The 25,405-nt window shown below is 43.0% G+C and overlaps 2 long non-coding RNA genes across 4 annotated transcripts in view; one reads left to right on the forward strand and one right to left on the reverse strand.

The window, feature by feature from the left end:
- Positions 1-7,551: 7,551 nt before the first annotated feature.
- On the reverse strand, positions 7,552-10,198 carry LOC116274922. The gene is made up of 3 exons (XR_004183758.1): positions 9,961-10,198; positions 9,066-9,192; positions 7,552-8,975 (listed from the first exon to the last, which is right to left on the reverse strand). It is a non-coding gene; the product is annotated as an uncharacterized LOC116274922 (long non-coding RNA).
- A 2,995-nt stretch (positions 10,199-13,193) lies between these two features.
- LOC101008143 overlaps positions 13,194-25,405 on the forward strand; it is a 35,246-nt gene continuing 23,034 nt past the window's right edge. The window contains exons 1-4 of one of the 3 annotated variants that reach the window (XR_001903518.3): positions 13,194-16,032; positions 18,261-18,494; positions 21,750-21,861; positions 23,654-24,335. This is a non-coding gene — a long non-coding RNA (uncharacterized LOC101008143). The other 2 variants (XR_001903517.3, XR_001903520.3) reach the window with 2 other exon arrangements.

Here is a 25,405-nt window from a genome sequence, read left to right on the forward strand (position 1 = left end):
ACAACCACAGCTAAATATTTCCCAAGTAAACCCAGCTAAGAATAGTTCCTTATTTCTAGAGCTCTGACACAAGAAACTCAACACCCTGTTGGAGTCAGATAAGCTGAACTTTTTTCAAGAGCTTTGTCAAAGTGAGACTGAGGAGGATGGAGCCTGAGAAAAATCCAGACTGAGCGTTGTTAGACTCTCCACATCACCTATAAGGTGGTATCGAGTGAGGCTGCATTAGACTCAAAGTGCCTTTGGGCTGACTAGATGCTGAGCTGACCGTCAGTGCTTTGGGCACCAAGAACATTGACATTAACTCTGACCAACACTCAAATTAAATATTCATTCTTAATATTTTGCAGTTCTTAAATGTTAGTTCTCTCTGACCTCTCTCCTAGTTGTTCTACTGAAAGTTTCTGGAAAGCCGAAGTTGTTTTGCTTCTTTAGGCCAGAAAGACATGTTTACTTCTTAAGAGGTTCAATTTATGAGGGCTTATTATTAGTCCCAAAATATACTACTGGTTTGCCGTTGATGTGGTACTGGATCTCCTTTTCTTTATTTTTTCTTTTTTTGAGACAGCGTCTTGCTCTGTCGCCCAGGCTGGAGTGCAGTGGCAGGATCTTGGCTCACTGGAACCTCCATCTCCCGCATTCAAGTGATTCTCCTGCCTCAGCCTCCCGAGTAGCTGGGATTACAGGCATGAGCCACCATGCCCAGCTAATTTTTGTATTTTTAGTAGAGATGAGGTTTCCCTGTGTTGGGCAGGCTTGTCTTAAACTCCTGACCTCTGGTGATCCTTCTGTCTCGGCCCTCCAAAGTGCTGGGATTATAGGTGTGAGCCCGCGCCCGGCCCTAAACCCCTTTCTTAAGGACCCTGAGAGGGCATGCATTAAAATCATCCTATTCTTATTAATGAGAAATAGAAGCCTAGATGAGTACTGACTCATGGTTCATATTTAGCAAATGACAGATCTGGGATAAGACCCCAGGTCTTTGGACTTCCTTTTGTCATGTTCCCATGACTCATACCATGCCCACATGCCTAAATGTCCAAGGCCTGCTCACCCTAACTATTCTTGTTCATGTATCTGTTTTAGATTGGCAAGGAAAAAAAGCTTTCTAACTTTTTAAGGAATGGGTCACAACCCACAGCATAATATTTGAGGCAAATATCCTAATTTTCCCCAGTACCAAAACAGATCATTTTTATATTTCTTATACGAGTCTCCATAACCATAAACATGTCACAAGATTCTTTGACTAAGGCACTAACTCTATTGTTTCAGCATGACTGCATTTGTTTAACATAAATGGTTTACATTTAGGCTGCCTTGTGCTTTCTTCTCTGGCCTAAAGTATTTCTTCCAAGTTAGAATGCTTTTTCTTCTTTGGCATCCATTAAAAATCACTGGCAACATGGCCACGTTCCAGAAACACTTCTGCAATGCCAACCACAGGACTTGATGTCTAAAAATAAGAATTGAAAAATAGATTTAAGTTAATGCCCAGAAAGAAATATTGCCATGTGTCTTTACTGAAATTTGGTAAAATCCATGCTACAGAAAAGTGTGAAATACATGCTGCTTCCTGTAAAAACCTTGGCTGAGTAGTTAGTGAGAGAACTCATCCTTTTTCATCTGTCTCTCTCCTATTAGCCACTTTTCATTCTTGACTTAAGGTTGTGTAAGTTCAGGAGAGATTCTTATTCTGTCTGGAACCCATAGCCGAGCAGGTTTCCTGGGAAGAAGCTGGGGCCCTCACTAACGATGCCCCAGCTCTTGAAGTTTCTGTTTTCATTTGGCCATCATTTGTTGCTTCCTTTATGGAAATGATTAAACTCAGCAAATGATGAAACATGAAATCAAATAGTTTGGGAATAGTGTGGGCAGTTTAAAACTGGTTTGAAATACAGTGTGGAAACTTAAAAAAAAAATTAATGTTAACTCTCTGGGATCTACCTACTCCTTCCATCTAAAATTCCATTTCAGTTCATTTCATGAGAATAATTATACCCTGAAACAAATCATTCTTATTTGTCTTTTATAAGTCTTCACTCAGCTTTCCCCTATATTTTTCATCTTACTTCTGATTTTCAAACACACAGTCCAGTGGTAAAGCACTATATGCAGTCCAGTCACTTATAACTCGTGAAATGCATCATGCGTTGCCAGTCCTTTATTTCTTCCTCTTTCCCTCCCTCGCCTCCTTTCCTTTTCCCTTTCCTTTGTGCACACAAACTGTAAGAAATTCATAGGGCAGGCTGCTAGGAATTAGTAATAATTACAATGACTTTTTTCTAGAAGACGTAAAAATAAAAATCAGTCTAGACCCAAAGATGAGACAATAAACCCATTTAATTTGTAATAATGACTGACTTTTCTTTCTTACTGCATTTTCAAAGCTTTTTGTGTGGTTGGAGAAGTGTCACGGACAGTAAGTCCAGAGAATAATAGGACAATTTCAAAGCTGTTTTTCCTCCCCAATAGTCTATAAACCTCATGGCACTGAATTTCACACCCTAGCCCAGATTTACATTTAGATTAATGGATTCAGTCACTCCTCAGGGTCTGGAATGTGTCAGCCTTATTGATACTTACTAAAAGGAAATTTAGTTTCTTTACTTTCTAATGTCATGACTGTGTTGTCTACTGTGGATTACTGTTGATTTATGCAAACATAAAACTTATTTTTCTACAGAATAATTTTGCTCTGAGTCTTTTGGGCTCATGTTTTTGGTAGACCTCTTGTGTGCACAAATTATGATGTCACAAAGTTATGGATTTTAAATGTTGATGGTAGCTCTTAGGATGTATTGGTATTCTTTCTTTCTTTCTTTTTCTTTTCTTTTCTTTTTCTTTTTTTGAGACAGAGTCTCACTCTGTCACTCAGGCTGGAGTGCAGTGATGTGATCTTGGCTCACTGCAACTTTCACCTCCTGGGCTCAAACTATCCTCCCACCTCAACCTCCTGAGTAACTGGGACTACAGGCATGCGTCACCACACCTGGCTAATTTTTGTATTTTTAGTAGAGACAGGGTTTCGCCACATTGGCTAGGCTGGTCTTGAACTCCTAGGCTTAAATGATCCACCCGCATTGGCTTCCCAAAATGCTGGGATTACGGGTGTGAGCCACCGTGCCTGGCCTTTTTTCAATAATATAGTCTTGGCTTCTGTCCTAGGCAGGGATGAGACAAATCAGTTTTCCAAATATTGAGTTTCTCTCACCAATGAGATCATGCTAGGACCCAGTGGATCAAAAGGAGGATTAACAAGTCTATATGGTTCATAGCCTCCTATTTTATTTTTAACATATTTTTTACCCTATTAGATGCTTATTATTTCATTTTTCAAAGTGGACAAAAGCTTATATAATCTTGCCAATATGCTAAAAATAATTGTCTTTAAGATAATCAGCCAGGTATGGTGCCTTATGCCTGTAATGCCAGCACTTTGGGAGGTTGAGGTGGGAGGATTCCTTGAGCATGGGACTTTGAGACCAGCCTGGACATCATAGTGAGACCCTATTTCTACAAAAAATTTTTTAAAAAAATTAGTCAGATCTGATGGTGCATGCCTGGAGTTCCAGCTACTTGGGAGGCTGAGGTGAGAGGATGCTTGAGCCTGGGAGGTTGAGGCTGCAGTAAGCCATGATCGTGCCACTGCATTCTAGCCTGAGTGACAGAGTGAGACCCCGTCTGAAAAAAAAAAAAAAAATCCTCATGTATATTCTGCAAGTTTGCTCAGTTCTCATGAGCTTTTCCCATTCTTGATTGTGTCATGAAAAAGATGATTTTTGTGGGTCTTTCTATCTCCAAGAAAATCTGTATATGTCTGTGTCTGCCATATGGTTTCTTATAAGCCCAGGCAAACCTTTGTAGAGCCAAGCCTTGCAAGCGTGTCTGGTTCACATGCCTCCATATGACCTTGCAGGCTCCATTCCTTCCTTTGCTGTTCTCAGCACTTTCCCAGGGGCTGGGGAAAGTTTTGAAGCCTCTGGATGTGAAATCCTTGAAGATAATTCCAGGTTAGGAGATTATGTTGCCAAACATTTCCCAGCAGATGCAGAGCTGGGTGGTGTCCTGCAGATTTCCAAGGTGTTGTCATCGGGGCTTTCTTGAGTAGCAGCAAATCCAACTGTGGCAAAGACAAGGCACAGTTGTTTTTCCAGGGAAATCTGTCCAGCTTCCTGTGGCATGCCTGACTGTCTGGGGTCACCACTGCTCCTTGTGTGCTCTGGGGAGTGGAGCACTTATGCCAGTCACAGCAAGCAGTATCTGTCATGAAGGAAACACGCAGAGGCCAGTTTTGATGACTTCTTATCTTCACTGACCATCAACATGTTTAGAATGGCTTATAAATATTTAAAAATTAGCCAGGTGCGGTGGTGCGTGCCTGTAGTCCCTGCTACTCAGAAGGCTGAGGCGGGAGGATTCCTTGAGGCCAGGAATTCCAGGCTACAGTGAGCTATGATCACGCCACTGCACTCCAGCCTGGATGACAAAGCAAGACTCCATTTCTAAAAAATGAAAACAACATTTTTAAAAAGAGAAAGGTGTATAAACCGAGAACTTAGTCTTTCAAATGAAAGTACACCTGTGAGTTGCTTCTAGACTAGGAGTACTTAAAGGTGATCTGGTTGTTTATTATATTTGCTTGAGCCATTTTAGATCTCAAATTTGATATATTTTGAGGTCACAGTTTATTCAGTCCAATGCATTTAGTATTGTAGCCAGAGGCTTAGATCCCTATCCTGGGAGCAGGTAGGAGGACGGAGAGGACCAGGGGAAGGAGTCTGAGGGGTCAGTGCTTTTGTGTTCCTCCTGCCCACTCTGAGGTCCCCTACAAAGGAGCCTGGACAAGGGCCTGGTAGACGGCATACAATTGGACCTCATGGGTGATCTGTTGCATTGTTTGCACTCATTTGGTGAACTGAGCATGTGACTTGTCAGGAATATTTTTCTTCAGTGTTGTAGCATGTGCCCAGTAAGGGAAATTTAATCCATATGTGTCAAAGATTCACTTACACTTAAATCATTAAAGCATTGTTCCGAGTTTTTTGATGTCTAACAAGTCTTTTGGCTTTTTCCAAGCAGTTCTAAGTCCTTTGCCAAAGGCAAGCCTAATCCTGAGCACCAGAAAATTCAGGCTTTCTCCTTGAGTTGAAAACCCTTTCCTCTATCTCCAGGAAAAATTCCTCAGCCATTCAACATTTACCTGCCCCCATTTCTGAGTGACTCAGAGGAGCAGAGCTCTGGAGGGGGAGAATACGATACGGCCTGATTTACGCATCTGGCCCCGATCTGGGTCTGTTTTCGAACTTGGCAGGAGAGACAGGATGCATTTGACTTTCATCTACCTCTGCTTCACTGGAGACGTTGTGGGGCATGAACACCAGGCGTTTCTGAGCTCATGTGGTCTATGGATATGGAACGGAAGAAGCCTGTTTTCCCTGAAAGGACTTAGGACAAAATAGTAAAGAGCATCAATGCTCAGAGAAGAAGTATGGCATTTCTCTTCTTTCCAAGACAAGAGCTACTCATTCCCTGTTGGAGCTGCGTCTTACCAACAGCCTTTCATCCCTCACCTCACTAATAACTGCAGTTGCCTCGATTAGGGTTGGGGATGGGCCTAGGGCACTGTGGTGAGGCAGTGAAGGCTGCCTCTGGCGGGAACCTCTTTCAGTATCTCCCCTTCTTCTTATTTTTTGGCACATTTTCTGTACTCCTACCCTTAGTAATCTTTTCTCAGAAACTGTCCCAGGTCCTTCCTGTCACTGAGGAAAAGAGGAGATAAATGAAATCCTGTGAAGTCGTTCCTGAGAACATGCTGCTTCTCCAGGACTGGTGACCACTGGATTATGTCTTTTTCATTTCTATGTCATTTCTGGTATAGTGCCTGGCCTACAGTTGGTGCTCAAGTAATGTTTGCTGAATAAATGTGGTATCTTTATACACAAGAGAGTCATGCTAACTCCAAAAGGCTGAGCCCTTGATGGTGAAATTTCAGCTGCAGACCTACTCTCAACAAACATCCTGGTCTTTCTGTATTTCTTCTAGTGGTTTTATCCATTCAAACCCAGAATGCACATCAGAACATACACAACTAAATGGCAGCCCACGGGACAATGCTTTTGAGTGGATGTTTTTCTACTACTCTCCAATCACCACAGAGAAGTCAAAGGTGATCCACAACTCAAGACAGAAGGGGCCTGACCCTTCTCTGCTGTTTGACTTGGGCTTGTGTTGAGACAGTGCATGGCGCCATCACTTGCTTCCTGCAAGATTCTAGTTTCTTCTTTCTGTTGAAGTTCTTTCCTCTGTAATGTGAAGGCTAGACTAGTTCAGTTGTTCTCTGCGTTTCATCTTCTATATACTTTTTCTGAGGTTCTTCCAACTTTAGAAAGGATCGGGTTTCCAGTTATTTGGAAGAGGGACACAGTCAGATTATTTCTGGGTCTCCTTGCTGGTCTCTCAGCTACAGTTTTGAGAACTCATGTGAGCCAAATTGGTTTGTTTTATGTGGTAATTACTGGTAGCCTCCAACAGTTAGAAGGAAGTGGTAACTGGACCTCCCTTTCTTCACACCTTAGTCACCAGGTGTTACGTACCAGTGAAAGTAAGTCTCAGGCAGAATTCTAGTATATAATTGGATGTTTATTAGTAAGCAATCATGCAGTCTGCTCCAGTAAACTTGATGAAGTCTTTATCCTTTCAGGCACTTGGACTAGTACCCTGCATGAAAGTTCATTTCAAGGCAAACAGAACAGTATTCTTGCAATGGGAGGAAAAGCTTCGAGTTTGAACAGGTAACAAAGTCCATCACGAAGTGGTAGAAGGTGAGATGAGACCTGGAGTCTCACACTGAAGCTGAAAGTGGTGGAGATTTTTATACTTTGTTTGTGCAAAGGTTGAGGTGCCTGCGTACAATTTTCATTTGATCACATATCTGGAGCACTTCTTATTTTACCAATGAAAATTTATGTAACATCCTTTATGCTAAGCAATGTTCTGGTGCAGATTTGGAAAGCAATCTTTAAAGCTGCTTACAGCAGGCTTCTCTGGGATAATTCTTGGTTAAGACGTTTCAAATGCTGATTGCCCTTTGGGAGTTCAGGTTAAGGTTCACACAGACATATATGGCCCTGTTTACACAAAAATATTCTTTTTTTTTTTTTTGAGATGGAGTCTTGCTCTCTTGCCTAGGCTGGAGTGCAGTGGCGCGATCTCGGCTCACTGCAAGCTCCACCTCCTGGGTTCATGCTATTCTCCTGCCTCAGCCTCCCGAGTATCTGGGACTACAGGCGCCCACCAACCCACCTGACTAATTTTTTTTTTTTTGTATTTTTAGTAGAGACAGAGTTTCACTGTGTTAGCCAGAATGGTCTCAATCTCCTGACCTCGTAATCTACCCACCTTGGCCTCCCAAAGTGCTGGGATTACAGGTGTGAGCCACCATGCCCGGCCCACACAAAAATATTCTTAAAGATACCATAATACAGTATTGAGAACTGATAGTCACTATGTTTCTATCAATAAAGATATGATTAGGGTCCTTCTATGTGTACATGAAGGACTGAAATATCAAACTAAAAACCATTTGTAAGAAATTGGAAAGATGGTTTTGCATGGTTTTTTATCTTAGCAACAAGCAATATACAAAATTATCTCAAGCATCTGCTATGTTTATTTTAAATAAAAAATTGAAATAATATTTTTAAAAATAAAATGATTTATTGATGTAATCAACTTATTATTTACTACATAGTTAACATAGGTATTTTTAAGTCTTAAAATATTTTTGAATCAGTTATTTTGATAGTTTCAAAAATTATGTAACATGACACCTTTGCGAAGTGATGTGTTTGTATAAGAAAATTCATTTTAGTCATAACAGGGGAATTATTCATCTAACTCAGTCAAGCACAACGCTTATATTTGTTAGCAATATAGTAATTGTATTCTCAGAAGATTGTTTTATTGTCATTTCATATTGAGATTTTAGATACAGAACTAATTGCTGTCATATCTTGCCAAAAATTAGACACATTTCCAAGCAATCTCCATTATTTATTCATAATTTGAGCATTTTTTCTAATATAAAAAGGTCTCCCTTTTATCAGCCACACATAAATTCTGACCCCAAAGTACACTGATGTATGGATGTGATGGTTAAATGTGGAGGCGGGACTACTGCTTCATTCATTCTGTAATTCTCCCTAAGTGCCTACTTGTTCCAGGCACTATGCTGAGCACAGAATTGAACGTGTGGGCATAGCAATAAACTGGCAGGTGTCTCCAGCCAGCCTCGTGGAGCTACAAACATACCAAAGAGGAGGCGCACATTGGTGTAACGGGCCAGATGACAATCTTGTGTCTTCCCACTGAGTTCCATTGTAAGGTTTGGGGTTATCTTGTGAACTTTGTTTCCAGGGTATGTGTGTGTGCGTGTGTGTGTGGTGCAGGGTGGTGGGGGGATGGGTAAAATATTACATTAATTAATTCTGTATGTAAAATAGTATATACATATGATAACATACACAAAGATAGGTGAAACAATCTTCTATGTGCTGGGCACTACGTAAGTCTCCGTGGCGAATCACACTCACTTTCTTAATTTTAATTGCTACTCAAATACTGATGGTTCCAAAGTATTAATATGGTTCTGATTTTTCCCCTAGAGATTCGGACTTGCATGTACAAATGGCAGCTGTCTCCACATGGCCATCCCTCAGGCACCTCAAATGCAAAGTGACCCAGGGAGTCCCATCTGGCCCATTTAGACCTGTGCGCCTCATTTTCTTTTCAGTTGACAGTGCATCAGTGCTGAGGCAGAAACAGGAGCCATTCTGGACTTTCCCCGCTCTTTCAGATCCACAGCCAATCCAGTATCAAGTCCTCCTGATTCTAGCTCCTCGATCCTTGCAGCCATCACCTTCTCTTTGTCTCTGTTATTTCTGCTGTCGTGTGAGCCCTCGTTGCAGATCACCCTGAGAATCAAAAGAACCCCCTGCGTGATCAGTTCCCTTCCATTTATCTGCCTCAAAGTCAAACTCCACACAACCCAGAGAATAACTTACTAAAGTAACAATCCAACCGGCCCTTCCTTATTGATATTCCTTCAATGGCTTCAAATCCACGATGGCATCACTTTTTCCTCTGTGGGTAGGGACCCATCACTGGGTTATGAAGTCAGGCTAGTCCTCTCTGACCAGAGTTTTAAAGAAAAAATCAAGTGGGATAAATTAGGATTGAATAGGCTAAAAAACAGATAATTCTTTTACTTTTTAAATTTTTTTGTAGAGTTGGGGTCTCCCAAAGTTGCCCATGCTGGTCTCCAACTCCTGACTTCAGGTGATCGTCCCACATCAGCCTCCCAAAGGGTTGGGATTACAGGCATGAGCCACCGTGCCCAGCCCAGATGATTCTTATAAGATGAGAGTAAGTAATGTTTGCAAAATTTTTGTTTCAGGTATGTGTGTGTTACTGGGTAGCTACGAAAAATGTATTTTCTTTTCAAACTAGGAATCCTGATTTTATTTTAAAAAGCTATTGATGTAAAGAGCTTCTCAAAATTTGCTACAGAGGAGGATAAATGTAATCCCCAGGGAACATGGGACATCTTGTTTATAAGTGAAAACATTTTCCTCTTTTATATTTACAGTTTACTAAAATTTTACATTCTGCTCACTAATAAACCTACATTTACCTTATTATAAACAGAATTTTAAAAATTACTTATCTTTAAATATGTTTCTTCACTCTGAGGCTTTGCAAACTCCTGCCACACCACCCGAGGTCCTCCTTCCCTGGTCTCAAAGCCAGACCCAAGTGTTAAAGGTCAAGCTGCTTAGCGCAGGTCACCCTGCTTTCTAGTGGCTGTCCCTGGCTACTCCACCAGGACACTCCTTTACCTGATACTTTGGGTTCCAGAAATACTCTTTGCATCTCTTTCTATTCCTCCATGACTCTTACCTTCTTTCTTTTGTCCTTGCTGCAGCTCCTGGATGAAATGTCCAGCTTCCTTTCCTTCTCCAGGCTAACTCTTCTTCCTGTGTCAGAGCCCTGCTGAGGAGTCAGTTTCCCTCCAGGAAACCTCACAACCCTCCACACTGCTGAGGGGACCATATATTTGCACCACCCTGCCCCAAGCTTGCATAGGCAAGATGATAAGGAACACAATTATGTTTTAAAAGTTCTGGTTGCTGGTGACCTGACCTCAGCCAGGCACAATTTGACATTTATTTCCTGGCATGCTACAGCAGTGGAATGTTATCTTGGGATATTGATTTGTGTTGTGCTTGTTGCATGTTCCATTTCCCCATTTAAGCAGGCGGCTGGCAAGACTTTGGAATCTTTACCTCGGGGACGATAATAGAAACTGCTCAAGTGGAATCTTCCTGCCTTTTGTCCAGTGACTGTGTTAATCATCCTGAATGGGATGGAGAGGAAGGGGTGGGGCTGTGGATGGTACTTTTGTGGACAAACAAGAAGAGAAAAGAGAGACTCCTCAAAGGGGACAAGGGTAATAAAGCTTGGTAAATCTGGGCAGGGCTCTGGACCAGCAGAAAGACCTCAGAGATGGGACAGGGAGTGTTGGAGGGGGCTGGACCCTTTCACAAGGTTTCCAGCCTGGCCAGAGGCTCCTGATCCCCAAGAGAGGCCAGGAGATGGCAGAGGTGCTGGCCGTGACGGGATCCTGTGGGCCGGGACATTAGGTACTGCAGCAGAAATCAGATGGATGAAGAACGCCTTCCTGATGTCCCAGCGCCCTGTACGGCTCAGCCCTGGGAGGCAGGGAACCCCAGCAGGACTGTGATAGCATTTTCTGTGTGCTGGAATTGGACTCAAATTGATTTAAAGAAAATAGAAAGGCCGGGCGCCATGGCTCACGCCTGTAATCCCAGCACTTTGGGAGGCTGAGGCGGGTGGATCACCTGAGGTCAGGGGTTCAAGAACAGCCTGGCCAACATGCGAAACCCCATCGCTACTAAAAGTACAAAAATCAACTGGGTGTGGTGTGGGGCGCCTGTAGTCCCAGCTACTCGAGAGGCTGAGGCAGGAGAATTGCTTGAACCTGGGGGTCTGGAGGGTGCAGTGAGCCGAGATCATGCCACTGCACTCCAGCCTGGGTGAAAGAGTGAAATTTTGTCTCAAAAAAAAAAAAAAAAAAAAGAAAAAGTGGTTCTTCTTACCCACCTAGATTTGTGAGCTAATGTGGGCTAAGATTCACATCTGTTATATTATTGATTTTGGCTTTATAGTGAATATTTTGTTGTTGTTTTCGAATGGATAGCTGACATTTATATACATTAGCACCTTGTGTGCATAGACTCATTTAATTCCCAGAATTCTTACAAGGTTGGCCCTATTGTGATCTTTATTTTGCAAATGAGAGAATAATGATAGAAACAATCTGTCCTAATTTCCAGCTAATCAGTGGTGGAATCGGATTTAAACCCAGGCCAACTGGATGTGGAGTCCAATTCCTCCCCACTCCCTCCTCCCGCCTCCCTGTGCTGTGTTGCTGGTAGATGCTGCTTCTTTGAAGACCATGCTTCCATTTTCTTCACGGTGCTTAAGTCAGTGAAGGGCATCAGGGCTGATCAGCAAACATGGGTTGATTCTCTGGTTGTTGACCTCATAGGAATTTACTTTCCTGTGGAAGGAGCCTGGCCCCTCCGCCCTGGATCTGCTGGCCCCTGTCTGGCCGAGAGGAGAGGGCGGTTAGAGCTGAGCTCTCTTCGGCGCTATGCTCCTTCCCCTCCACGCTTTCTGCTGCCCACCCAGCCCTGGGAGGAACAGCTGGTCCCCTTCAAGCTGTCTGTGTGTCCTCCTATGGTTTTGGTCTTTCAGGCTCTGTGAGGAGTGACCGGGTCCTGGAACTCAGTGTGCCCCAGTCACACTTTACAGTGTGACACACTTTAGAGTGCGACTCCCAAGAGTGGTTGTGGAACAAGCCTCAGGGGACCCGCTGATGAACAGCAAAGACGCTGAAGGCTGGCGTGGTGACAGAGGGAACCCTCTAGACAAGTCCTGATTTTTGTTGGAAGACATTTAAAAGTCTCTTCCAGGGCAGAGAGACAAGGCCCCTGTGGGAGCCAAATTCCCTCTCAAGCCCACAGTTTTGTTTCCAGGAGAAGAGGTCACTTTCAGCTTTTATAACTTTAATTTGAAATTAAATGTGCCATTGGGACAGAAGCACTCTGTGCTGGGCTGTCTTCACAACAAGGGTGACAGTGTGAACTCTCACGGCGCTCCACACCAGGGCCTAGCCAGGGCGACAGAGTGGTGATTCATGCCATCTGGGGCCTGCCGTGCTGTGAACTCCAGGAGGAAGCTGCGTGACTGAGAGCTTTTGTAGCTCAGGGGCTGGAGGATGAAATCTGAACCATTTCTGTTCCCTTGTCTTGTTCTCATCTGAGCCCAGGCAGTGGAAGGAGCTGAGGTCTGGGAAACAGTTGAGCAGGCTGTTTCTGGCAGGCTGGGGCTAGCATCCCACAGGACCACGGGTCTCTTTCTGCTGTCCCTGTCAGGCTGACCCCAACCCGCCCAGTGTCAGCAATGTCAGACCTCCTCTCAAATTCAGAGCAACTCCTCAAACATGAATAACCACAGGCTGAATGGGCCTTTCCCGGAAGATTTGACCTTGGCAGTCTGGGGTTTTGAATTTGGTGGTTTCTGAAAAGCACACATGCAGCTGCAGAGGAGGCGGTGGGTCTATGGCAGCTCCATGCTGAGCATCCGATCCTGCTGCCTGTGTGCTGCGGCCCACTCGCGAGCCAAGAAGGAGAATTGTCAGTAATAGGCTGTGTCTCTCCAAGAGTTGCTGGGGAGAACTAGCCATGCACTAGTCTTCTGGCCTTTGCTTTAAGTTTCGTATATGTTGAGTTGTACAAATCTACCTCCCCACCAAATGTCCTTAGAGGGTCAAAGACGGCCTTTGTTTCTTCATGATAACATTGCCTTTCTTTTTTTTTTTTTTCTTCTGTGACACGGTTTCATTCTGTCACCCAGGCTGGAGTGCAGTTGTGCAATCATGGCTCACCACAGCCTCAAACCCCTGGGCTCAGGTGATCCTCCCACCTCAGCCTCCCCAGTAGCTGGGACTACAGGGGTACACCACCAAGCCCTGGGTAATTTTTAAAATTTTTATAGAGACTGGGTTTTTCCATGTTTCCCAGGCTGGTCTTGAATTCCTGGGCTCTAGTGATTCCTCTGACTTGGCCTCCCAAAGTGCTGGGATTACAGGCATGAGCCACCACACCCAGCTGCTTGTTAAGCTTGAGAATAGAGTTGCTGGCCGTCCTTCTGTAAGCTCTCAGTCTGTCTGCAGAGGCCAGCCTTAAGGTAACTGTTTCCGCTGCTCAGATGGCCCCAAGCAGGGGGATCCCAGGTGTGATATTGGGTACATTGGTCATCCGTCTGCCTCCCACCTGGATGGAAACAGTCTGAGATACACACTTACCTATGTCCTCTTTCCCAGCATGGGACTTGAATGCTGCTATTGGTGCACATTTCTGCAGACGTGTCTCTGGCTCTCAGGATGCAGAATGTTGGTGGGTCCAGTGTGGAGGCTGCCAAAGGGGGTGTCATGTGCTCTGTGGATTTTTGTGTGATTGTAATGGTCCCAGCTGAAGTTCTCCTGCTTGTTGCAGTAAAACCTCTCTTCAGTGTCTGTTACCTTTCTCTATATTCTTGGTGAAGGAGAGAGATAGTCATAAGGGCCCTGAATGAGGTAAGAAGAGAAGATGCTGTTCTCTGCTTCCTCCCCGCCACCAGCATTCCTTCTGCCCTGTTTTTCCTGGCCAGCTCTACTCTGGGCAGTCCAAGCCTGTGAACCAGCCACACCCAGGATCTGTGCTGGAGCTCAGTCCCAGACTGTTCTGGAAGAGTCGCCCAGAGGAGCCGTGTGGTCTCCCATTCAGCAACAGAGTACGAGATGGTCTCTCTGAAGGGCAGAGGGTCTAAGCACTGCCCTCTTCCTAGCATCTAAGGCTGAAATGCTGAATGATGCAATGAGAGGATTCCAGGGGAGAAAAGGAGCTGTACATGGGCTTGATTCTTCTCTCCCCAGCTGGTGGACACAGCACCAGAGGTGGAGCTGGAGGCCAGGCCCTCCACTGACCCACGTGTACTCCACTTTGCAGTTGTACCCCGGGACACACTTCTATCTCAAAGTGTTATGAATTCCAACCACTGGACTCTACCCTACTTCTGACATAATCTTCTTGGGTTGATAGTAGCCTCTCTCATTACTGAATACTTCTTCTTATGTGTAGCCCTGGTTAGTCATTTTCTTTTAACTTTTTGTTTAAAGAAAACCTGTAGATATGAGCTTTCTGTCAGAGATGATCTCTCCAGGCCTGAGTCTAAACTGTTGACCCTCTGTCAGAGAATGAGGGCTGGCTTTTGCATTTCAGGCGCTTTGACATTTACTGAGGGAAAGAAGGAGAATGGAAGGAGTGAGCATAAAGCACTGACCTGAGTGGAATGGCGGGTTGACTTGCCAGAGCCTGGAGATGATTACACTCTGTCAGCTTTGAGACAAGCTGTCCAATTTCCCAAAAACCAATTTGACAATTGTCGAGTGACCAATTTGCTGAATTAGAAGAATTTACTAATTTACCAAATTACGTATTTCTTTTATGCATTTCTAAAGACTTGAGCAATTGGCATGGGCTGGTTTGGCAGGGCCTGAAAGGGTTGGAGCAATGAGTCAGAAGCAATGGTGTCTGGGAACAACCCTGTAGGTGGCGCCACTCTCCAGACTGAGAGGGGCACTGGGTGGATGGTGGAGAGTTAGGGGAGGCTTCGCTGCAGAGATCTGAGCCTTACTGACTCGTTGGTTCCTGTTTTTGAAGCAATCCTTATTTTTTATCATCTTTGTTTCTCAAAAGTCAGTCAGCTCACCACTGTGGATTCTTCCCTGACTTCCTGGCCGTACACACTTCCCATCCTCACACCGCCTGACTTGTTTGGCTCTTCTCTCTCTCTTTCTCCTCCTTCACCTTGGAGCAACACCAAAGCCCTCTCATGTCTTCCTGTGGAGCACTGGCAGAACAGCACAGCCCTCTCCTTACTGTTTTGTTCTTATGACCCTCAGACCTTCAGGGACTCACTTTCTCCCACAGCACTGTAGCCAAAAGAAAGATTTCTTCCCTAAGAGAGATTATGGTATCAGCTCTTCAAATACCATTAAATTTTTATTTTCTACACATAAACACATTCTTATGGTTTTGGAAAATGTATAAAACCAAAATTTTTGCAAACTCACTGTGATAGCCTTCATATATTAGGCATTCAATCAATGTTTTAGTGATTAACAAATGGGTGGTTTTTATAATGAGCCTCACCCTGTTATAACCAAATACTTGTATCAGAGAAACTAGCTTGCTTTTATATCAAGATCATGGCCCTGGATTTTGATAATGCCACAGAAATATTGTCAAGCGTTGTTCAGTCGGCTCTGCTCTTTCCAAGTTGAGGTGAGCTAAGGGAGCCAACCAAAGGAAGGGTTGGTTTCCTGCTCCTTTTTTCTCCTTCCCTTAACTCTTTGCTTAAAAAACTCTCTGAGGCCACAAACTACTAGGACACAACTGCCTATTCATTAGCCATTTATAACTAAGTTTCTGTTTATTTGTTGGACCAATAATTAATTGATAGGGTTATAGGAAATCCTATGCTCCTGTAACTGAGAAGACATTGTCTAAATGTGGATCCAGATTGAGGAGGTCCTTTGGGGTCTGTTGCTCCTATCATTGACCTGACCCACATGGAGTCTCAAATTCAGACCTCTCAGAAAAAGGAAGAAAGGCTTCATCCACAGTGGGGATTAAAAAAACCCAGAAACATCTATTCATGGTCTTGGAATTGAACCTTAAGGCAAAGCCGGATCTCAGATAAGATTGATAGATGATGAACTTGCAGTCCACACCCCATTCCTGTTGATATGTTCCACCTCTTTCTATTGCTGGGGTGTGATTACTTCAAAGCCAGGAAGAGCTGCAATCTAATTTTAGAGGAATGCCCTTCTTGTACACATTGGTGAGTATATATCTTAATATATGGTGTATTTATCTATATAATTTTAGTAGTTGTATAAGAAAAATTGGGATAGGTAAACAAAAGAGAGCAGCTGAAAAGTCTACCTATAAAGGCTTCAGGTTAACATAGTCACTTATATTGCCTCTACCACAAATCTGTGGGGATGACTTTTATTTGTTGGGAAGGGTTGTCTTTGAATTTCCTGTAAAGTTTGGCATTTTAAATCTTTTTTTTTTTTTTTGACTCTTCTCCTGTGAAATATATATCTTGGAAACTTGGCTGTTTCTGTTTCCTGAGCTTCACAGTGAACCACAAAACCAGCAGTAACTGTAATCCACCTCTTAAAATGTAATCCCTTGGGACAGTCCATCTCAATGGCAGAAAAAGAAACACTGTCCTGGCAGAGTAAGGGTGAAGATAAGGAGAGCGATGACCTATTCCTGTACTTATCTGGGAGCACATGTAGGTATGAGTAACAGGATCAAGAGATGCCAAGGGTGAAGGGAGATGTAGGAGCCCATGGATTGTGTGAGGGAAATATCGATCCTGTGAAGGGCAAGCTGTTTTCTTTGTGTGGACGACCCAGATAAAGCAATGAAAATGGATAATAAGGACACTAAGGACAAGAGCCTTCTAAGGCATTAAGGCAAATGAGATTGTAGCATGGATGCAGAAGAGAAAGGAGAGAGAGAAAAAGTAGATGGAAAAGTAAATGACTCAAACCTTCCATTACTGAAAGTTCCAAATATTTCTTTAATGGCTATCTCCAGATTGTAGGCCTTCATTTTTCACCGGTCAGCATTCCCTTTCTTTCTGTTCATAACAAAAGTGAGTTCCTCTTCTGACCACTAGAGGTCTCTAGAGAATCACAGATCAACCTTTGAAGCCTGATACCCTCTTGCTATCAACCACTCTAGGAGGTGGAAATGTTTATTTTTCTAACATGAATAGTCACATAGTCACAGGAGATCCAAGGCCTGAGACTTAAATTTCTAAAAATTAAAAAATGTATATAGCTGCCTACTCAACTTCAAGCTGCCTACTCAACTTCAAGCTGGCACTGACCATCATCCCTCAAATATGTCCCTTGCTATTTTGATGGTAGGAATTCTGCTATTACACAGAATAACAGCACTGCTTCTACTAAAAAGGCAAATGCTTTGGAAGCCTAATTTATACAATCATAATGAGTTATTTATACCATAGTATGAGTGACTCCGTTGGGCCTCTGCCATTGTGATTACGAAGGATGACAGATCAGGGTTGCTGGGGAGACGAGGAGGGCAATTAAAGAGGAAGTGAAGACAAATTTCATCTACTTCACACCATTGCAGCGGTCTGACCCCAGGTCCTCTTCCAACTTCCTCCCTCAGTAAGTGCTGTGGGTGTGTAACCCAACTCTGGGGTCAAGTGAACAAACTGCCCTCAGCTTCCTTAAGTCTTCCTGTTCAAGACAATGACTTCCAGACTTTCCTGGGACACTGACATTATCACCTCTGGAGTCCTTGATGTGACTCTCTTCCTGGTCACATGAACTGTAGCTATTTTGGGCATGTCCAACATGTTTGACAGTGCCGGTGATGACAAGTGTACATTTCAACATTCCATTATTTAGAACACGCATGTAATTATTTGTAATGAATCACTGATGACATCTGGAGAACAATGAAGTCCTCTTTTAATGTTTGGACAATTAGCTATGGGAAAGGTTTACTTTGATGGTCTTTCATTGTTATCTCAAGAATTTTGGATATTATTTCCTGTTGCACTCTGGTGTACGTTAAGTTTTTCTACATTTATCCGTCCATCAAACATTTATTGAGAGTCTATTAATTTCCTCTTACACTGAAGGCTCTGTGAATATGAGGATGAATAGGAAGAATAGGGCAGGGTTCTTAAGAAGTTCATCAGTTGATAGAAGGGCAAGATATGTTGAGGCAGTTACAAAGTGCATGATAAATAGAGAAGTACAAAGTGCATTGGGACTAGGAAAAAAATTAAAAAAAACTTCTAGAAAAATAAAGTTCATTTTCTCAGCTTCTTTGAAAGCCATCATCTGTTGTTACTGTTTTTTATCAGAGAACAGTAGTCTGATAATTCACCTTGATGCCTTTGGTACATTTTTCAATTGCTTTTAGCTCTTTTAAAAGGTGCTTGCCACAGGGTGGAAGGGTAGAGTGTATGGAAGGCAATGTGGCCAGAGCCTACTGGTATAACCCATTCCACAGGAGTGACCTCTCATCTGTTCAGAGGAAGACCGGCGGCCAGTAGGGTTGCCCGTGTTTTCACAGTGGATATCTTGGAGCTCCTGAGGTTGGTACTGCTGGGACACAGAATATTCCCTACTGAAGAGAATGTTATAAAGTGCCTATGTTCTTTACTTCTGCAATTTTCAAGGATTGTGCCCATCTCTCAGTAACCTAGCCTTCTTTTGAAGACTTGCTTACAAGACAGAAAATTAGGTGAGTGGCTGAGATTTAGAAGTGCATATCTACCAAGGGGGAAAGAATAAACTGTCTTTTGAGCAGAGGGGTGGGGCGAAAGCTCATCACCTTCCTGGGTCCAGTATTCTCGGGAGACCATCTCTTCTGCTGAGGTTGGCTTCCTGTAATGTGCTGTGGGGTTTGTTTTATTTCTGACCCAAAATAGTATTTGTATTCAGTTCTCTCAGTGGAGAGAGTGGGGAGAGCAAATTTCATTTCTTCATTGTGCAAAAGGACACATATATTTATAATGAACAACTCCATTTGGCTTTTTACTTTTAGGTGGACATAGACTTCAGTTGATGCCAGATCCTCCTTTTTCCTTGGAGAGTCATGTTCGTACTTTCTTAAATTACATGTATCTATCATTCTGCATTTTCTTTACTCTGATACTCTTTTTGGAAACTTTTTTTTCAAACCTAGAAACCACAAAGTGAAACAACAGGGAACATATTCTTACAACTGGGGAGTCAACATGACAGACATGTTTGGATGTCTGTTACATAGCTTGCTGTAGACCCAACTATTAAATAACTGAACATGGCCAGGCATGGTGGCTCATGCCTGTAATCCCAGCACTTTGGGAGGCTGAGCCAGGCAGATCATGGGGTCAGGAGATCGAGACCCTCCTGGACAACATGGTGAAACCCTGTCTCTACTAAAAATACAAAAATTAGCTGAGCATGGTGGTGTATGCTGTAATCCCAGCTACTTGAGAGGCTGAGGCAGGAGAATCTCTTGAACCAGGGAGTTGGAGGTTGCAGTGAGCTGAGACCGTGCCACTGCACTCCAGCCTGGTGACAGAGCGAGACTCTGTCTCAAAAAAAAAAAAAAAAAAAAGAACATATATGAAGACTATAAGTAGGAAACTTACCCACCAATAATTAAAAAAGAATTAAAAGGCTTTCTGAATCCAAGCTCTAACTTATTTTCAAAGCACTAATGTAGGTTAGTTGACATTTGTCACATGCAAGATGTATTAGGCATTGTGAGATCAGATTATGGAGAATGTGGGAACCTGAGACTGACAGTTGCCAGGTGAGCATCTTCATGTTCCCTGAACAGAGGAAGGGATGTTGAGGTTGTCATGACATCACTCACAGAAGGCTCTTGCATCACTCTCCTCATCTCCCTTTCATTACTAGTAAGAATTAGAATCCCAGAGGCCTTTGGTTTGCTTTTCTGCTTCTATGCTTCAGGAGACCTGGTACCATGTAGTCATTAAATGAATGCCCATAAGGCCCGAAGCCTGGAATTATATTTACATCCTCTTGACATATATTTACATAGGTTGCTATCATTATCTGTTTTTGCTCACCCTAAAGGGGCTTTGGAAATACAAGTATTATACATCATCATCTTTGAAGAACAATATCTTTCTTTGATGTCTTTGAATTTGGAGGTCTTAGAACCAACTTAGAACCCATAGGTGAAAATTACAAAACCTAGGTGTGGGGTTAGGGGGAAGCTGGAGAACAGAACAATGCCATTGACAACTTGGTATTCCAAGAGCAGAGAAAGCTATTTCAGGATAGTTTTCTCATTTTGGACACCAAATGCCTGTCCAAGTTCTGGAAAATGTAGCTTAGGGGTTGTATGAGTGCTGGGTAGCTCTTGATCTGAAGTTCCTCATCCTGGCCTTTGATCTCTGCCTCCTCTACTGTAGCCAGGATGGACGGTAATGGAGTTGAGTTCAGATCAGCATTTGAAGTAATGCTGTTCTCACACTGTCCTCTGCTCAAGTTTACTCAGGTTCATTACAGGGGTGGGGTTAGAGGGCCATTTGTCTTGGGCCTCAGATTGAAGAAGGGGCCTCAAAGCTGAACTTCTAAATCTTTCTCCAAAAGATGGTGTGCATATGGTTATTAAAATTATTATTGGGACAAAAACACTTATTTGCTAAATGTAAATGTATGAAAAATACTGTAATTTTTGTAGCAGTATTTTAACACATTTAAAAAATATATTAGAAGTGTCCAATTGTGGAATTGACTCAAGATGTCTCTCAGCTTCTGAGAAGCTCCGAATTTGCCACCAAACATCAGCCAGTGTATGAGGTCCCTTGGACTTTTGTCCCATGCTAAATGACCCAGCTGATAGAGCCTAAGAACAGATTAGAGTCACCACAGCTCCTGATCTTTGAGTATGTACTTCAAAGTGGGGTTTTTAACATCAGTTTTTAAACTTTGCTCTGCATGCTTGTAGGACACTAACATTTTTTGACTTATAAGAATTAATATTTTACCCATTGAAAAAGTACCCTGACTGGGCGACATTTCTAACTATTTAAATTGGGAGAAAAAGGCTGAAATGGCCAGAGTTCATGGAGAAAAAAGTGAAATAGGGTCTGCCAATATCTGTTAGTACTCCATAGGAACAAAGCAGTGGAAATGAAACTCAGCGTTTGGGCTGTGCCTGTGTGCGTGTGTGCATGTGTGCGTGTGTGTGTGTGTTTGTGTGTGTCTTTGTGCAGTTGGCAGATCAACCCTAAACAGGCCTCGTGTGGCTGAGGCTTATGCATACACAAATCCAGGTGGTGGCCTCCAATTGCAAAAAAACTCTTTGTTTTGCCTTTCTCTGGGCAGAAAGTACTGCCAATAATATCTGAGTAATATCTGGGGCTCATTTCCATTTGGCTGTGGAGACTTAGGTCTCTAAAACTTTCCAAAAAAAATGTCCGACTGGGCCAGTAGGGAAAGCCATGACGCAATCTTAGTGGACTCATTTATGCTTTGATTGCCATTTCCTGTAGATATCCGTGTTTATACGTTACGAGGCATGATGTGCTTCATCTTATTATGTACTATTATTTTAATTTTTCCAATGATAAAATAGTGCTTTTTTTGTAAAAAATTTGGAGAAATGTATCCTATACAGAAGCTTAAAGGAAGCATGTATAATCTCAGCAAGCAGTGTTATCTCATGCTGACTTAATTCTGAAAGGAATTTTAGTAATTTTTGTTAATTATTTGTTAATTCTATGCAGATCATTCCATTGAAAATAGTAATGACAGAAACATCAGAGTTTTAGGTTTGATTATCAAAACCTGTTTACTGTGACCCAAAAATACAACAGGGACCTGTTGGGATGCATCTAAATTCCAAAGGTCATGTGGACACATCCTCAAATCTTTTGTTTTTGTTTTAAAATGACAGTGATGGTAAATATTTATTGTTGACTGTGTATCATTGCCCTACATTTTTTATGTAAATCAACTATTTTAATAATTACAGGAACCTTAAAGGAAAGTGCCATTGGTAGTAGAGTCCCATTTTACAGATGGAAAAATTGAGATGAAAGAGATTAAGTAACTTGGCCAAGGTTACAGGCTACTATGCAGTAGAGGTGAGTCAGCCCGTCTTCCAGAAACCCTGAGCATCTTCCCTTCTGAACTTGAAAGTGTTTAGTTTCTTCAACTAAGGGCATAACCGGGTCAGTCAGGATGTATTTGAGCACATGAAAGGGCAGCAAAACCCATCTCTCTACTTTGATTCCTGTAGAAACATGTCCCTTGTGTTAAGTGGTGACAAGCCGTGTGGGGGTTTTGCTCAGGCGACAGGCTGGAAATGCATGTGTGGCAGGCGGGCTTGTGAGATCACATCCGAAGCTGGCTGGATTCAGTTCAGTCCTTTGGACTGTTGATTCAGATGAGGGGGAGAAGAGGCGAACCCCTCTTCTTTGGCTTAGAAGATTACGGATCTGTAACTTCAAAAGCTGTTTGCAATTTCATATTCGCGTCTCGCTGCCAAGGTGCTTGTCTTATCTGCACTCTGTTGGCTGGGGCCGTTGTGAGTAAGCTGGGCGGTTTCCTCCTGCATTTGGAAGGAAGTTGCAGGGGCAAGAAGGGGGGTGGGTGGTGGAGAGGTGAGTGTGGCTGAGAGGATGACACCAGCGGAAACAAGGGAAATAGGCTGGGAGGAGGGCCAGACGCGCAGGGTGTGTGAGAGTGAACTCAGGGAGAGGAGAGGAAAGGCCCTTTCCTAGTGTGTGCTGATCTGGGAGGACGCACCATCTAAACAGGAAGAGCACAGATGGAGAGTCAGACAGACCTGCTTGGGGTTCTTGCTCGCTGCTTTTAAGGCTTTGTGACCTTGGTCAATTTACTAAACCTCTCTGGCCCACTTTCCTCTTCTGTACTGTTTACTGTATGGTCTGTTTTTTGCTAAGCTCAGGTGGTGATGTTGCCCTCAATACTCCATGCCCAGCTTGTTACAGAAGGAAGAATGCTGGTCTAGGAACAGGAGATCTGGGTGAATTTTCTGTCCTTATTCTTCATCAGCTCTCTGACCCTGGGCAAGACTAAGAACTTCTGTGACCCCCAGTTTCTCAATCTGTAAAATGGGTATAATAACACATACCCTTTTAACTTCACAAGGTTTCTGGGAGGCTTAAAGAAGATCAGGTGTTTGAAAAGATTTTGTGAACCTAAAAGGATTATACGATGAGCTGTTCTAGATGCTGGGTGAAAGGTGCAACTGAACACACAATACTGGTGGACTGCTGGGTTCTCACTCAGGGATGGCAGAAAGGTTTCAATTTGTGAGCCAGCTCTCATTGACTGGGAGTGGCTGCCTGGACCTCCATCTGGAGAAGGATCCTGAGCTTTGGCTGGGTTCTGTGGGAAAGAGTGCTGGTGTTGATTATTAATGTCTGTCATGGACAAAGGGGTAGGAGAAGTGGTTCTTGGATTGTGCATTTGCTCTTTCTGCTCCAGCCTAGTGATTTCTAAATTCAGTTGCTCATTTAGATTCTCCTGGTAAAAATGCCCCATCAGGCAGATTTCCCATTTCATAGGCCTGGATGAGACCTAGGGTAAAGGCAAGGAATCGTCATTTTTTAAAGAAAGCTTTCCTTGCTGGTTATTTTGATAGTTGTGCAGGTGTGGAGAGGTGGGGCAGGCATCGAGTCACATGGGAGCTCTGGATGAGTCTCATGGAGCTCTGAGCATTGGAAGAATGGAGCACAGAAGAGTTAAGCAACTTTTCTAGACATGGTCATAAGTTTAAAAAATGTGGATCAGGCCTGTGGTTTCTAGTAGGTTGCCTAACTCTTTCTTCATTAAACAAATGGGTTGTATTGTCTGTTTTGGTGATTCTCCCACTGGCTTCAGGCCTGATCATTTTTCCTTGTGGTTCAGACAGCTGCTCCAAAAGGGTCAGATGCTGAGATCCATTGTCCACCCTGGCTCCTGCTCTGAATCGACATCAGTTTGCAACTAGTAGTTTCATAAATCAAGAAAAAGAAGAAAGGCAAATTAATGACTGTGTTAACTAGAGGGGCTCTGAAAATTCTGCTTTACATGTACTTATTTTGAATTTCACTTTTGTTATTATGAACTTTGAATTTCGCTTTTATTATAATGAACTTGCAAACACAGCATTGTAAAAGTATATGCACCTCCCAAAGATGCTGGGAAGCAGTTGATATTTCATCATTTGAGGATGTGCCTGCAAGTAGCAGAGGTGCAGGAGGAGACAAATAAAAGGGATGCCTGCATCCTATTTCCATGAATTTCTGTCCTCTGAGCTGAAAGACAATTGACAAGTTGGCTAATAAGACCTTGAAGAAAGAAGATACTTTAACCTTTAATTGAAAAATCCCCATTCCTTCTCATTCAAGAAGCAAAAGAAGAAACTATCATGATGGACACTCTGGTGCTAGCATCAGTCATTTTGATCACAAGACGTGGACCAGCCCACCTTGGAGCTCACCATGGTGGTGGCCTGGTCCTCATGCAAGTTGTCATGGAGCTCTTGGAAATGGCTGTAGACTTTGCTGAGCAGGAGCAACTATGTCTCTGGTTCTTAAGGATTAAAAAGGTAAGGTTGCAGTTCTGGATGCTGGCATTACTTCAGGGCAACACACACACACACACACACTCTCAGTAATGTAAGTCATCCTTTCTCTCGCATGGGGAGATGTGTACTTTTTTTTTTTTTTTTTTTCTTCTTGAGATGAAGCCAGACTGAAGAAGAAAGAACAGAAAAAATCACAGGCCCACAGCTTACATGTCATTCATACAGGCAGGACTCAGGGCCTCGGCTTCTGCCAAAAGAAAAGGACAGTCTGCACACTATTTCTTGATAATACATAACGATGTCTACAGCAGCAAATGCTTTTAACTCTGCCCCGTCTCTGCTCTATTAGCCTTGAAGGCATTGGAGTTTGAGACCTGTGAGTCAGACCTTTATCTGCCTATACTTTCTGAGAACTCATGTAAGAATGAAAACACACACACACACACACACACAAACACAAAAAGACAAACACCAAACACCAAAGCATTCTGACGTGAAACTCCGGTGCACATTTCTCTGAGGCAGTACATCATTTTAAAGCTTTTAATTTCTAGAGTAAGGAGTACATTAGTTGTGCCAGATGAATATTCACATTCCAGATACTCCAGGATTTATGCTGATTCTAACTTTGAGGGTTACACTTTTGAGTTTAATTTTGTCTTGTTTTAAGCATGGAACTGGGGGGAAATACAGGAGCGCACAAGTAGGCAAAAGGGCAGGCATGATTGATGGCCATAGAAAGTCCTGACAAATTTGTAGTCAATATTGTTTGTCTAGAGAGGCTTGTGTGACAAAAGAAGTGTCAGCAGCCACTGAAGTCTCATTCTTCAGGACCTGGCCTCTGAGTTAGAATAGGGGGCTTGAGTGAAATGTCTGTCATGCTTAATTGGAAAAATCACTCCAGATGAGTGAGAGAGGCTGACAGTTATGCATTACAGAGAGAATTTAGTGTGTCTTACAAGGTTGATACAGGCACCGAAAGTGACTGACTTTAGCTTTTGCCTATTAGGAAGGTCACTGGAAGGATAAAACCCAAGAAAAGAAGCTACTTCTTGCTTCAGATTCACAAGTGCTTGTAAAAGACTTCCACC

Source organism: Papio anubis, chromosome 5 (genome assembly GCF_008728515.1).
Source record: "Papio anubis isolate 15944 chromosome 5, Panubis1.0, whole genome shotgun sequence".
In the NCBI taxonomy this organism is placed as follows: Eukaryota; Metazoa; Chordata; class Mammalia; order Primates; family Cercopithecidae; genus Papio; species Papio anubis.